Source organism: Callospermophilus lateralis, unplaced genomic scaffold, assembly GCF_048772815.1.
Source record: "Callospermophilus lateralis isolate mCalLat2 unplaced genomic scaffold, mCalLat2.hap1 Scaffold_138, whole genome shotgun sequence".
Taxonomy (NCBI): Eukaryota; Metazoa; Chordata; class Mammalia; order Rodentia; family Sciuridae; genus Callospermophilus; species Callospermophilus lateralis.
Window position 1 is genome coordinate 2,469,905 of NW_027512535.1, and position 16,720 is coordinate 2,486,624.

Here is a 16,720-nt window from a genome sequence, read left to right on the forward strand (position 1 = left end):
ATTTAATAATGAAAGGGGGGAAATGCCTTGATTTCTGATCATTTTCTTGGTTTCCTTAGATAATTAAGTTGAAAGCTGAAGCCCGGCTAGACCTGCTAAAGCAGATTGGCGTTTCTGTGGACACATGGCTAAAGAGTGCCATGAACCAAGTAATGGAAGAACTGGAAAATGAGCGATGGGCCCACACTCCTGCAGCCACCAGCAATGGCACACTACACTCGGTATGGTTTCTTTTCTTGGATATGATGGGCTTTCACTAAAGGATGAAAAAGAAGTACAGGAAAAAGAAGAGAGAAGATAAAAGCAGTTTGTTAATGTTTTTTTTAATGTGCAGAAAAAGAATACATTGTCATTAATGGGGTTATCAATGATTATCTACCAATCTCATTATTTATTCTATTCATGAAGTAAATGTACTTCTTAGCTAGAAGTAGTAGAATAGAAAACTTAACCTAGCCTTTCTGAAGTTTTCAGAAGTCATCTTTAGTGAAAATGAAAAACATTCAGAGTTGTAAAATCTTAAAGAAGTGTGAGTGAGGCGTGGTGGCACACAGCTGTAGTCTCAGTGACACAGGAGGCTGAGACAAGAGAATCGCTCAAGTCCAGGAGTTCGCACCTTGCTTGCAGAACATAACCATACCTGTCTCAAAATTAAAATAAACAAATTTTCAGCAGTGTGGAGGCTCAGTGTAAAGGTAACTCCAGCTCCCACAGGCTCTCATACTTGATTGTCAAACCTGGGGCACAAGCTTAAGTTTTCTTACTTCACATCCAAAGGTCTTTCCACTTGGATGTCATTTAGTTCAACTTTGGTTTGTCATGTTAAAGATCTAAGAATCAGAAAAGTTCATTGATTTCCCTGATACTACATAGGTGGATATGTGATGCATTCTAGTCAGACCTAATTCCTACTTCCACCTTGTTACCCATTACTCTCTCTCATCTTGTTTATTTCCTTAATGGTGTTATCACAGTTTGTACTTCTCTTCTTTGTTTTCTTTTGTTTATTGTCCGTCTTCCTCTCTGAAATATAATTGCCATATCTGCCTAGTTCATTGCTCTGCACAGCTAAATGTCTGGCACATAATAGGTTCTTCATATTTGTTGAAGGAAGAAATGGAGAAAAATATGGATACATAGGTGGGTGGGTGGAACAGTAGCAAACTAAAAGCTAAAATCTCCCAACTTCCACTGTATTTGTAATGTTGTGTCCTTCAGAAATAAAGTGTCCTTGATAGAGAAATTAGCCAAAGTTTTAAAACATTCTTAGAAGTTTTTTCAGTTTTTTCACATAACATTCTGATTTTTTAATGGGCATACACTTGCACATTTAAAAAGGATTGTGTGTGGGTATACATTTAAGAAGACAAGATCTATTGAAGGTTTATTTTTATTTCACTATTAATGGTAATTCAGTCCAGGGGAAAAAACCACACATCACCGAAATGACTTTGGGGTTAGAAGAGCTTGCCATGTTTTCATTAGAACAGAGTTGCTTCATGTCATGGAATATTTCTTCCTATTGCATCTTTTAAAAGATGTTAATTCCAATCTGCTTTAGGTTACTTTGTTGTATAGTTTATAATGTCAGCAAATTCTGGGCACAAACTTGCTTTTGGCTTCTACAGCAGCAGCACTGTTTCCAACCAATCAAACCCATTACTATCCTTGGACTAGCACCTCTTCTGACTAAACCACCTGAGAAGGTCCGTATCACTTCACATTGTGCTTACTTCCAGGCAAATTGGAGGTAAATAAAACTTGTTTCTCTCCTCAAAGAGCTTACAAGCTGGGAGAGAAGACAAGACTTTCATAGACCTTAGTGATACGTAGCAGTGTGTGACTGGGCCACTGTGTGGCCGCTTGAAATTGCTTACCTCTATCATCAGCACACCTTGGGAAAAGTCACTTTTTTCTGGATTTCTGAGAGAATGTTAAGTTAATTGATTCCAAGATCTCCAGCTCTAAAATCTCATAGTTCTGTGACATGCAGCCAGAAAAGCTCAATACTAGTTAGAAGAAGTTTGCCTCATGCAGGAAATGTCATTTGAAGGTAGTCCTTGAACAATTTTAGCAAAAAATAAAGAGGAAGGGCTCCTGGGTATAAAGGAGGGGAATGAAGGAAATGTGTATCTAGTGGTATGTAGACATCAGCTCATCTAGAGACATGTCTCTGGTAAAGAAAGTATTTTGCAATCTCATCCCACATTTTCCTTCTATCTAGTCAGTCTTGGTAATCCTATGTCTTCCCTCCTCATTGAGGGATTATATTTTGTAGAAGATCTACTGACAATATAAATTAAAGAGAGATTCAGTCACAAAATTATTTAATGAGGTCCCAATATTTATTTAACCTGCTTTTGAATAACATCTCTAAAATAACTTAGAGAGGATTGTATCTCTTCACACTGACAGCTAGCTGGCTGACAAATGTAAAGCAGAAGCACACATTCTAGTAACCAAATATTTTCTTCCATTATAGATGCCAACAAAAGCATTAGTCATCTAGAAAATATGATTGATACTACTGGTAGACATTAACAGTATAACTGAAAATTACCTTATAAAATATAAATGTTTTTTCAATATACAGTCTATTTACCTTATAGAATAAGGAAGGAACTATACTTGAGCATTGACTCTTTGTCTTCTGCTTCATACGTGGTACAGAATATAAAACTGGGAAGAAAAAAAAAAGAATCTCAGAATATGGCAACATTGTTTAAAAGGAGAACAGTCTGCTGGTGTAAATGTTCAGTTGGTGGGTAACTGAAGAGCTTCCTGTGTTTGAATTGCTGCCAGTGACTTAGTCTGTCTTCATGTCATTCATCCCTCCTTTTTTTCTTTGTTTTCCCTTACTCAAAATCCACAACCAATTTACAACCTAACTTTTGAAATTATATTAACTCTATGATAGGAAAAGTTACATAACTATATTACAAAAAAAAATTAGAAAACAGAATGGGGAGGCAAATGACCAAAAGTTCCATAACACTACAGATAGCAATGTGGTATAATTCGTTCCTCTTTTCTTTTTTCATTTTCATGTAATTGGCAAGCACAAATTATATATATTTATGGTATACAACATGTTTTGAAATATATTCATTACTGATATATATATTTTAAATATATTTATCATAATTAAATTAATTTTGTATTTTTCCTGCCTAACATGCCTTGTCACTAGATGATCTTCATAATTATTCTTCCAGTGCCTGTACAGTATTCCATTAGGAAGGCATAATAAAATTCACTTAAATGTTCTCTTATATGCTCATTATTTAGACTGCCTCCAAATTTTTGCTATTTTAAATAATATAAAAAATTTTTACACATATAATTGGCTTTCCATATCCCTGGATTCTGCATCCATGGATTCAACCAACCACTGATCAAAAAAATTGGGAGAAAAATCACTTCAATTGTGAACATATACAGACTTTTTTTCTCTTATCAATATTCCCTGGACAAAATAGTATAGCAACTTTTTTAAAAAATATTTTTTTAGTTGTCACTGGACCTTTATTTCATTTATTTACATGTGGTTCTTAAGACTCGAACCCAGTGCCTCACACATGCTGGGCAAGCACTCCCATTGAGCTATAACCTCAGCCCCAGTAACAACTTTTTACATAGCATTTACATTGTATTAGGCAATGTAAGCAATGATTTAAAATACATGGGAGAATGTGTGTTGTTTAATATGCAAATACTATGCCATTTTATATTAGAGATTTGGACATTGATAGATTTTGGTATCCATGAGAGGTCCTGGAGCCAACCTGCCTTGGATACCAACAGGTGACTGTATTTTTCCATATTGAGAATTTTTCCTGTAGTACAGATTTTCAGAGTGGGATTAGTTGGTCAGAGATTTGCAGTCCTTGTTTAATATTGGTTTATTTTTTTTCTTAAACTTTCTAATTATAGCTAATACTATGTACTTGTCTTCCCTATCTTTAGCCACTTCCCCCAAATATTGAACAAAAGCAAACAGTCAACTTTGTCTAAGAGTATGATGATTGAATATGAGAGTTACACAGAAATTCTGACTCCAGTCATTATGAAGACCATGTTGAATAGTATGATTGAAATGCAAGGAAATTAATCTTTTTTTGTAATGGAAAACCTCTCAAATTTATTAGTAGATTAAATATTTTTAACCGTTGAGATGTAGTTTAGTTCCATCAGCCCAGGTATTGCCTAATAGTTCTTGCAGTATAGAGGTCTTTGTTTTTGAATATGAAAATCTGTTTTTGGTTTAAGCTAATCCCAGTGAAAAGAAACAGCGGATTTTTATAAATGCAAACTGTTGAAAACAGTTTGTAGAATGTGCCTACAAAAATCTTCAGTTGCTTTTGCATTTACAGTATTTCCAAATGAGCAATCGTGGTTTTTATTTAACTAAACTCCATATTCAAAAGAGCCTACTCTTTTAGTGAAACTAACAAATCCTCAGTAGGAACAGCTTACTTCAGTAAGTATGCCTTGAGCCAGTCCTTCTTATGAGACCCTTCACTAGGTACTGAGAATTACTAAATTGAATATGTCTATTAAGTTAGTGCCCACAGATCAAGAGAACCAGTCTCACTTAATGACAGCTACGGCCAAAAGGTAGGCGAAAAGATGTACAGAATTTCACTCTGAGGGGATGTATACTATGTTCCTTGACTTTCTGCATAGCCATAATAACAAGTGCCAATCTAGCAATCCCATTAATGGGTACATATTCAAAAGAAATGAAATCAGTATGTTGAAGGAGGTTATCTACTTTCCCATGTTTATCACAGTGCTATTCACAATGACTAAGATATGGAATCAACCTAAACATCCATCATCAGATTTCTGGGTTTTAAATTGTGGCATTTAGTTGGGATCAATTGTGCATATCTGTCCAGCAACTTGGGAGGCTGAGGCAAAAGGATCACAAGTTCAAAGCCAGCCTCAGCTACTTAGTGAGACTCTAAGTAACTTAGCAAGATCCTGTTGTAAATTTAAAAATAAAAAGGTCTGGGAATATGGTTCAGTGGTTAAGTGCCCCAGTACCAAATAATTAATTAATTTAAAATATGGCATATATATATATGAATGTTGTTGAGCCATAAAAACAGTGCAGTCCTGTCATTCATGACAGCATGGATAAATCTAAAGGACATTATGTCAAGTAAAATAATCCAGGCACAAAAAGATAAATATCTTATATTCTCTCTTATATGTGAAATCTTAAAAAAAATTATCTCAGAAGTAGAGTTGAATGGTGGTTCCTAGAGATTGGGATGATTGGGTGAAGGTATATGGTTAAAGAAAATATGATCATAGTTAGAAAAGAATAAATGAGGAGATCTATTGTACAGCAAAGTAGCTATAGTTAATTATGGTATGTTATTTATGAAAAATGTAACAAAAGTAGATGTTATGCTCTTAGCACAAAAATGTGAGGATAAATAAATTGTAAAAAATGTATGTACATATATGTTATTACTAGAAGAAAAGCCATCAGAAAAGATAATGAGCTGAATGCAGTGGCAAACTCCTGTAATCCCAGTTACTCCTGAGACAGAAAAGGCAAATTTGAAAGCAGCAGAGGCAACATAGTTTAAAAAAAAAAGTAATGCTATTTATCTCTACCTAGTGGAATACTGTGTTGTTATTATCAACTTTATTTTGTTTATGATGACTTTTTTAGGAAATTAAGTTATTAATTCAAAGTTCTTAAAACTATCTCATCAATTATGATTTCTATGAAATAAAGGAATTAACTTAATTTTATACAAGAAAAAAATAAAGTGCCTGACACAGTTTCTTATACATAGTACATGTTAAAAATATTTATCTGAACCTCAGAAAAGCCATTTACTCTAGTTCTGACAGGTGCATTACTACTCAATGGAGGGAGTTCACATTGATAGAGTGTATTATGACCCAGGTATTCTGCCAAATACAATCATACGTTATATATATGTGCACAATTAATTAATGAGCACAAAAATCCTGAGTGTATTTACGTTGAGGACACACACTTGGGAGAATTAAATACCTCCTGAAGGCACACAGCATATAAATGAAGAGAAGTGACATTTGAACCAAAATATATCTCCCTCTGAAGTCCTGCTCTTTATCAATTATTTCACCATCTCTGAGTTCCCTTTCTTCCTCTAACTTCTATGATGTTTTAATAGCTGTGCATTCTTTTATTATTTTTCATTTCTGAAGCATTTGTTGAATCATCATTGAAGGTCCCATTTCCAATGTAGTTAATGGTTTTATAGCATCAAGTACTGTATGAAAGATGACATTAAAATTCCCAAGTTTTTTTTAATATTTTTAACAGCTTTACTGTGATAGAATTGACATACGATAATCTGCACATATCTAAATGTGCACAGTCTAATACATACAGACACATGTATACACCATGAAACCACCACCATTATAATGATGAACGTATCTATTACCCCCAGAGGTTTCCTCATTTCCTTTGTAATCTGCCTTTCCCATCTCTCATTAGTCAACCAGTAATCCACTAGTGTTTATTGCTCAACATTTGTTTGGTTTCATTGGTGGATCTATTTGTCTAGTTTGATGCCAGTACTCCATTGTCTTAAGTCCTATAAAATTATAAAATGTTTTTTTGGGATTGGTTAACTTCTCTTAGCATTATCTTCTCCAACTGCATCCATTTACCTGCAAATGCCATAATTTTATTCTCTTTTAGTGCTGAGTAATATTCCATTGTGTATATATACCACATTTTTTAATCCATTCATCCACTGAAGGGCATCTAGGTTGGCTCCACAGTTTAGCTATTGTGAATTGTGCTGCTATAAACATTGATGTGGCTGTGTCCCTGTAGTATGCTGTTTTTAAGTCCTTTGGGTATAGTCTGAGGAGAGGGATAGCTGGGTCAAATGGTGGTTCCATTCCCAGATTTCCAAGGAATCTCCATAGTGCTTTCCATATTGACTGCCCCAATTTGCAGTCCCACCAGCAATGTATGGGTGTGCCTTTTTCCCCACATCCTCACCAACACTTATTATTGTTTGTCTTCATAATATCTGCCATTCTGACTGGAGTCAGATGGTATCTTAGAGTAGTTTTGATTTGCATTTCTCTAATTGCTAGAGATGATGAATATTTTTTCATATATTTGTTGATTGATTGAATATCCTGTTCTGAGAAGTGTCTATTCATGTCCTTGGCCCATTTATTGATTGGGTTGTGGGTTTTTGTTTGTTTGTTTGTTTGTTTTGTTTTGTGTTTTTTTTTTTTTGGTGTTTAGCTTTTTGAGTTCTTTATATACCTTAGAAATTAGTGTGTGATCTGATATATGAGGGGTAAAAACTTGCTCCCAAGATGTAACAATGGGTGCCCATCTAATGATGGTCCCGTAAGAATTATGTCATCTAAAATATAGAAAGAAAAAAATTGTCATGTAGTAACATAGGCCTCTTAATTTGGTAAGCATTCTCTGCGATGTTCACACCATGATAAAAACCCCTAACAATCTAACAATGCATTCTCAGAAGTAGTCCCCATCTCTAAGCAATGCATGACTGTGATTGGAATCAACCTATACTATCTGTGAAGATAGGATTTGAAGAGGGAGACTGTTTAGGAGTCTTAAGGTGTTCCAAGTAACAGGTTGGATTTTGTTGAGTAGAAATAAACACCATCGCCCCAAAAATTATAAAATGTTGAAGTCAGGGAGGATAAGTCCTCCAACTTTTTTTTTGTACCAAGGATTGAACCCAGAGGGACTTAACCACTGAGCCACATCCCAGCCCTTTTTATTTTTTATTTTGAGACAGGGTTTCACTAAGTTGCTGAGACCGACTTCGAATTCACAATCTTTCTGTCTCGGCCTCCTGAATGCTGCATTTATAGGCGTGTGCCGTCACACCTGGCTCCCCCAACTTCTTAAAGATGTTCTCAAAGTTGTTCTGGGTTTTCTAAATCATTTTTACATAATTTTTTGTCAGTACTGGAGATTGAACACAGGGGCACACTACCAGCTCTTTTTATTTTATATATTAAGACGTAGTCTTACTAAGTTGCCTGAGCTAACCTTGGACTTGATCCTCCTGCCTCAGCTGCTGGAATCACTGAAATTACAGGTGTGGTGTGCCACCATGCCCAGCTCCAGATATTTTTTGTTACTGGTCTCTTTTTTTTCCCCCTTTTGTGTGTGTGTGCGCACGCGTGTGTGTGTGTGTGTGTGTGTGTGTTGTTTTACTATGTATTGAACCCAGGACCTTGTGCATGCTAGGCAAATGCTCTACCTAGCCTTTTTTTTTTTTTAACAGGGACCACTAAGTTTTGCAGCCTGGCCTCAAATTTGTGATCCTTTTTCCTCAGCTTCCCAAGTAGTTGGGATTACAGTCTACTTGCATCATCACACACAGCTGTTAGTGATTTCTAATTTGTTTCTGTTGTAGTCCGACATACTTGACATACTTGAATCCTACTAAATTGTTTTGTGACCTAGTATATGGTATATCTTGGTAAATGTTTCTCATGTACTTGCTGCTGTTAGATATTATGTTCTATAAATGTCAGTTAAGTCAAGTTGGTTCTTCTGTATCCTTACTGGTTTTCTGAGAACTCCACCTGATGCCCTGAGCCTTCTGAGGTTTTCTATTCTATTAGGAGAGAACAGGAATTATTGTCAAATCTGTGCAATATCTGTGGATCATTTTCTCTAATCCATTTGGGTGGTTCTATTCTTAACCACACATACTTTCTTCATATAACATGTACTGATCAGTACTCAGCTGAATACTTGTCCTCTGCAGATTTCCCATAATATCTGTCTATCTCTGTCTCTCTCTCCCACCCTCCTCTTCATCACTCTGCAGTCTCAACTCCAGCCACTTTGGCCTTCCTGAATTCCTAGTTCTACTTCATCAGTTCTGGGAGACCATCATCCTCTCTGCCTGGATTTCCTCTCCTTATGTCTCTGCCTAGGAACTTTTTCTGGCAGTAGGTCATTACTTAATGTCCAGTGTCTTAAAAACTATATGTATACACACACACACACACACACACACACACACACACACACACACACACACATATTTATAAATACATATTTATTAAACATTTTTAGTTGTAAATGGACACAATACCTTTCTTTCTTTCTTTCTTTCTTTATTTATTTATTTATTTATTTATATGTGGTCCTAAGGATTGAATCCAGTGCCTCACACATGCTAAGGAAGCGCTTTACCACTGAGCTATAACCCCAGCCCTCTTCCATATATTTTGAACAGTTTTTAGTTAGTTTAGACCCTGATAGTCCATCTTGCTTGGAAGCAGGAATCCATTTTCCTGATACTTTTTCACATATTTCATAACTTTTTGTGTCATATTTGGAATAATGTTCACTGTGATCACTTCTCTGTCCACATGGAGTTCAGAGGTTCTGTTGTTTATTTTCTATAAGCAGCTGCCTTCCCCTGTATTGAGTATTAACAGATTCTTTATCTAGATTCTCCCTACCTCATAGAAACAATAAAAGCTAATGGTTTATTAAGTGCCTTCTGTGCAGCAAGCATGCATTAATTGTTTTAAATGTATTACCTCATTTAATCCTTATGGTACCCTGTGAAGCAGTCATTAACTTCATTAGAGAGATGAGATAATTGAGTTGGAGAAGTTAAGTAGTTTGCCCAAGGTCACACAGGAGGTGACATGGTCAGCTCTCACACTCAAGTCCAACAGACTCAGAGCCCACTGCTTCCTAGAGAGTACCACAAAGCCCATGGTGCCTATCTGAGGTTATTTTGCTGAGTACAAGAAGACCACTACTAAAACCAACTCAAAAAGATTCTTCTTATCTGTCCTGGCAATAACAGTAAGCATTTTACAACATCTAAGGAAGGAAAAATACTAGTACAGCTAGAAAAAAAATCATTTTGATTGAAGTTCTGTCAAGTGACCGGAAGAAAAAGAATTGAGTGCAGTTCTTTAGATAATAGAAGAAGAATGTAATTTTAGAAATGCTGAGTCAAGAGGGTAGAGGAGGGGGCTGGTGTGTAGCTCAGAAGTAGCATGTAGGAGACCCTGACTTCCATCTCCTCCACCACGGGGCGGGGGTGGGAAGGTGAGGGGTTGGAGCCAGGGCTGTGGCTCAGTGGTAGAATACTTATCTAGCATGTGTGAGGCACTGGGTTTGATCCCTGGCACCACATACAATAAACAAATGAAATAAAGGTATTGTGTCCATCTACAACCATAAAAATATTTAGAAAAAAATTTTTCTAAATAGTTTTGTGAGGGTAGAAGAGGGGAAAAGGAAGAAATTATTCTGAGATGATATGATTCCGGAAGGTGCTGGAGCAGTGCAGAAGCATGTGTTGCTGTCACTGAAGCCTTTCATTCCCTTCCATAAGAACCAAAAAATGAACTCAAAAATAGAGCAGGGAAAGGAATGTTTAGTGTCAACCATTGTTGCCAAGTTAAAATGTCTTGAATTGATTCCAAGTGCCATAGCACAGTACAATATTAACATTTTATATATTTTTTAGAAATTTGTTCTACCTTCATTTTTATAAATGTATGAGCATTTTTAAATTTTTTTGTAATACCCACATTTTTTAAATGTTTATAACCTTTCTTAGAGTGTGAAGGGAATGTCTTATAGTAGTTGAAATATTTTTTTTAAGTTAGTGTTATGGAAATTTCTAGAACATCATCCTTATTTTTTGTATAACACCATTCCCTGTAGGAAAAAACAATAGAATCTGAAGTCTGAGATTTGAGAAGTCAAGATCTAAACTTATTTTGCCACTGGCCTGAGGGATTACAAATGAATAACTGTAAGATCAGGCACAAGATTACCTCACTGACATGTGGAGAATTTTCAGTAATAATTATAAATGAAACTATGTCAGGACGTTTGAAGTGGTGGCAGTAAATGTGGCAGGAAAAAATGTAGTTTATTCTTCTAGAATTCCCTGCGGGTCTCTAGAATTTCTTAGATATTCTTAAAATTTAGGAATTCTTAGAATTTTTTAAGAGGAGTCAATTTAAAAGTATTAGTGATCCTCCTCCCCCTCCCCCTCCCCCTCCCTCTCTCCCCTTCCTCCGTTTTTCAGTTGTAGGTGGACACAATACCTTTATTTTATTTATTTATTTAATGTGGTGCTGAGGATTGAACCCAGTGCCTTGTACGTGCCACTGAGCCACAACCCCAGTCCATCCCTCAGTTTTCTTTGTCCTGCACTCCCTTGACAGACAACTATGCTTGTGTAAATATTATTTATATTTAATATAGCACAAATGGTGCTATAGATAAATACATATACATTTTGAACATCCAATACTACTTTAATTAATATGCCTTTTAGCTATGGTGGGTAATATACCTTGAGACTCAGATTAGAAAATTATATATTTTCCTGTGTAACACTGCACAGGGGACTTTTCCTTTTGTGTCAATATACCTGTTTATCATCTAGTTATACCTGTTTATTATTTAGCATATAGTTCTATGACATTAAGTAAACTTCACAGTGTTGTGGCACTGTCCTCAGTATCCATCTCATCTTGCAGAAATGACTTCCCATTACTCACCGCAGTTCCTGACAATCACCTTTCTACTTTTTGTCTCTATGATTTTGACTCCTCTAGATATCTCATATAAGTGGAATTATGGGGTTTATTTTTTTGTGACTGGCTTATTTCACTTAGCATACTGTCCTCAAAGTTCATCCTTGTGGTAACATTGTCGGAATTTCCTTCCTTTTTAAGACTGAGTAATATTCCATTGTATGTATGTACCAATTTTGTTTGTCTTTTCATCTGTTACTGGACACTTGGGTTGCTTCCACCTTTTGGCTGTTGTAAACACTACTACTGTGAACATGGGTTTACAATTTTCTATTCTAGTCCATGCTTTTAATTCTTTGGGGTTTCTACCCAGAAATGGAATTGTTGGATTATATGTAACTCTATGTTTAATTTATTAAGTAAACACCATACTACTGTTTTTCCACACCAGCTGTACTATATACAGTAACATTAACAGTGTACAATGGTCCAATTTTCCACATCCTCATAAACATTTATGAAAATAGCTTTTTGAAAATAGCCATCCTAATGAGTATAAAATGGTATATCATGGTTTTAATTTGCACTTTCCCAATGATTAAACATGTTGGGATCTTTTCATGTGCTTCTTGTCCATTTATATATCTTCTTTAGAAAAATATCCATTCAGGTTCTTTGCCTTTTGTTGTTGTGTTGTTGCTGCAGGGTTGGGAGGATCCTGGGGATTTAACTTAGGGGCACTTGACCACTGAGCCACATCCCCAGCCTTGTATTTTATTTAGAGACAGGGTCTCACTGAGTTGCTTACCACCTTGCTATTGATGAGGCTGGCTTTGAACCCACAATCCTTCTGCCTCAGCCTCCCAAACCACTGGGATTTCAGGTGTGCACCCTGAACCTGGCTGCCTATTTTTTAATTGGGTTGTTTTTTATTGTTGAGTTTTAAGCATTCTTTATATATTCTGGATGTTAATCCCACATCAGGTATATGATTTGCAAATACTTTCTCTCATTCTGTGGGATCCTGTCATTTTATTGTCCATTGATGCAAAACAATTTTTAATTTCGATGGTCCAATTTATTTTATTTTAGCTTTTTAAAAAAATTTTTTGGTACCAGTGATTGAACCCAGGGGTGCTTATCCACTGAGCCATATCCCCATCCTTTTTTATTTTTTTATTTTGAGACAGAGTCTCGCTAGAACCTCAGTAAGTTGCTGAGGCTGGCTTTGAATTCAGGATCCTCCTTCCTCAGCCTCCCAAACCACTGGGATTACAGGCATGCACCACCATGCAAAGCTATTTTATTCTTTTGTTGCCTATTGTCAGTCAGTATTTAAGAATAAAAAGTGAAAGATACTAATAAATATTTCTTCTCTATTTGAAACATATTTTACTTTTGATTGTAAAAATGATCTCTATCCTCTATTAACATGCATGCATGAACAGACAGTCCTATCTATGTATAATCGAATAAGTAAATTAACATTTTGGAACAGTTCAATTTTAGGTGCTTTTCCTGTTTCCAGACATTTTCTTGAAGCAAGCAAACTAGCTAATGGTTTTTAATTTTTTCTAGCTAAATGCAGATAATGAAAGAGAAGAAGGAGAAGAGTTTGAAGACAATATGGATGTTTTTGATGACAGCAGTTCCAGTCCTTCTGGTACCTTAAGAAATTATCCACTCACCTGCAAAGTTGTTTATTCCTACAAGGTTTGTATTAAGATATTGCTGATATTAAATTGTGACAAACCTAAAGATACATGTGACTGTGTCTACCCAGCTTCTCACAGGACACCTAGCATAATGTCAGTATTCAGTTAATATTTAAAGGAACGAAACATAATGATGAAGAGTTTAAGCTCTGATATTAGATTTCTTGAGTTAAATCCTGTCTCACTGCTTATGAACTACATGAGGTTACTCTAGTCAGCCTCTTAATTTCTATGAGCCTCAGTTTCCTTATCTACATGATGGGGATAATATTGTAAAATAAATGTGAAGATTAAATGAGAGATTACCTTTATAGCAAAGCACTTGGCATAGTACCTAGTTCAGTAAATACAGTATATTCAGTAAATACAGCTCTTACCCTTACTCTCTATTGCCTGCTTGGCATAAACCCTCCATTAGAATGAACCTCAAAATTCATATCAAAATAAAATTGTTTCCCAAAGCAGTTTTTAATACTTTGCCTTTACTCATCCTAATATAATTCCCTCTTGTCCATATTGAGCAGGAAATCTGGATTAACAGATGCCAGAATTTCCAAACTTGGTTTGGTATAATAGTTCTTACTCTCTCTCATCCTTTCCTGCTTATCCAATTACTTTATATTCAACACAAAGTAAATGGTGTTTCAATTTTCCAGTTCCTTTCTTTCCCTCACTCCCACATTCAGTCTGTCAGCCAGTCCTGTTGTGCCCACCTCCACAACATATCCTGAATCTATTCACTTTTCACCATATTTACTGCTCTCATCTTTATCTAGGCCGTTTCTTTGATTGTTATAAGATGGGGATGAGCCCTCATAATTAGGCTTCTTTGACACTAGCTTCCCAACGATCCATTTTCCAGCTACAATTATTTTTTACATATAAAGGAGTTAATTCCATCCCCTTTTCTAAAAAAAACCCTTTTTAAGCTTTAAATGTTAATTCCATTCCTTTTCCTAAAAAACCGTTCCCAGCCCGAACTCTTCACTGGAATCCGTAATGTCTAGCCTGATTGGACTACAGGCATTCTCCCCAGCTTTATGTCAGGCCATTCCTCCACTTCACACACTCAGTACACTGGCCACTCTGGCTGCCTTTCTGGCTTCAAAAGTACCAGGTTCCTTCCTGAGTACACATCTTTGCACTTGTTGTTCCCTCTGATTAGAACTGTGTCTCCCCATATATCTGTTGACTGCCCTTATCTTCATTGTAGTTCAACTCAAATAGCCTCCAAAGGTCACCTCAGCCACCTAAACACATAGCTAGCTCTTTACTACTCTATCCCATAACACTGTTTTGTTCACCATACTGTCATCTCTCACTCAACTACGGGAATATGATCTGAGAAATGCAGCATTTGGTGACTTTATCGTCATTCAAACATTGTAGAGTGAGCTTATACGAATCTAGATGGTATAGCCTAATAGACACCTAGCCTGTGTGGTAGAGATATATTATTTCTGTTCATCAGACCATGACGAACAAAACAACATGAGATTAAATCAAGCACAAGATAAACTCATGCAATCCAAAGATGCAATAAACGTGACATGTACAAGGCTACTGTTGGCCAGCATAAATTGTTTTACAGTAAACTTGTTTTTTTAATAAGTAGAGATTACAGACCAAAATAATGATTAAAAGTATATTAAATATAAACTAATACCTAGTTGTTTATTATCATTATCAAATACTATATACTATACATAATTATGTGTGCTGTACATATATATGATTGGCAGCATGGTGGATTTGTTTACACTAATGATGCCACAGACATATGAATAATATGTTATACTGTGACATCATGATGGCTACAATGCTGTTTTTTAATTTTTCATCTCCATTATAATTTTATGGGACCACCATATATGTGTGATCCAGTGTTGACCAAAATGTCATTATGTGGTACATGACTGTATAGCTCTTAGTGCCAGCCAGATTAAGTCTTACTTGTCTTCATATTTCTTTGCCTGGTTCCCCATTAAAGGCTTATGAAAGTATAAACTTTGTGTTTGTACCTTTTCTGTGTCATGAGCTCCTGGGACAATGCCTGGCACACAGTGGGTCTTGGATTAATAATTGTGAAATTAATAAGTGAATGATGTAAGGAAGGCATGAGCAAATGAATCCTTTTCTGGCCCCTATACTGATAGAGAAAGCAAGAGGAAAAGGTTAATGCTAAGGAATAACAACAGAGGGACTGTTCTGAGAGACTCTTTAACTGTCATACACTGGGCACTCTCACTCCACTCCCCAGTCCTGTGTTGCCAAAAGCTGGCATTATATACTTTTCAGTATCAGCTATTCCTGGGTTTTTTGAGTTTAACATCATTTCATTATATTTAAATTCATAATACTTGCTGTTTTCTTTAAAAAGTTAGGGTTTTTTCCTAGTGTACATTGTTTTGATAATGTTTTGAAATTTTGAAATCATCTTCTAAGAAATTTGGGGATATTTTACAGGACATTTTTAAACTAGGGTTCAGAATGTTTTCTGATATCACCTCTCCTTGTTATATTTACATGAAAGTTTCAAAACTAATTAAGATCCTTAGATGGAGAGAGTTCTAAGTGTCTAAATTGTTTTAAACAGCTCACATTCAGGCTGGGGTTGTGGCTCAGTGGCAGAACGCTCACCTAGCACGTGCAAGACCTGGGTTTAATCCTTAGCACCACATAAAAATAAATAAATAAAATAAAGATATTGTGTCCAACTACAATTAAAAAATAAATATTAAAAAAAAAACAGCTCACATTCACCCATTGATCTATCACAGTACCTCTATTAATCTATCCCAGATACGTCTCTGTGAAACCAGACTATCAGAATCTATTTAGGGCTGAGTGCAGTGGTGCATGCCTGTAATCCCAGCAGTTCAGGAGACTGAGGCAGGAGGATCATGAGTTCAAAGCCATCCTCAGTAATTAGCAAGGCCCTAAGCAACTCAGTGAGACCCTATCTCTAAACAAAATATAAAAAGGGGCTGGGGATGTGGCTTAGTAGTGAAGCGCCCCTGGGTTCAATCCTCAATACAAAAAAAAAAAAACAAACAGAATCTATTTAGTCAGTTAATCATGAGCTAAAACTGAGTGCACAATATGTGATAACTTTTGTGATATAAGAATTAATATGACACTATCCCTGCCATCCAGGAATAGACAGACTACGCAGTAGTTAAATAAATTTTACAGACAAGATGGCATTTAAATTAAATCATAATCTAGACTTTTCTAGGTAGAGAGAGAAGATAGGGAAAGGAAGGATCCTTCTAAGCAAAGGGAACAGCAGATATGGAAACTGGGATGAGAGGATAGGGTGTTGAGAACAGTTTACTTTTGGATGTGTAGGAGCGCTGAGAGGTGGGGAGTAACAGAAGATCTAAAGGCATTTGCTGTCAGATAATAAAGGGCCTTGTATACTAGGCTCAGGAGTTCGGTTTTTATTCTGG

General features: G+C 36.0%; 1 pseudogene; it reads left to right on the top strand.

Moving 5' to 3' along the window:
- LOC143388152 (F-BAR and double SH3 domains protein 2-like) overlaps positions 1 to 16,720 on the top strand; it is a 130,792-nt pseudogene that overhangs the window by 105,896 nt on the left and 8,176 nt on the right.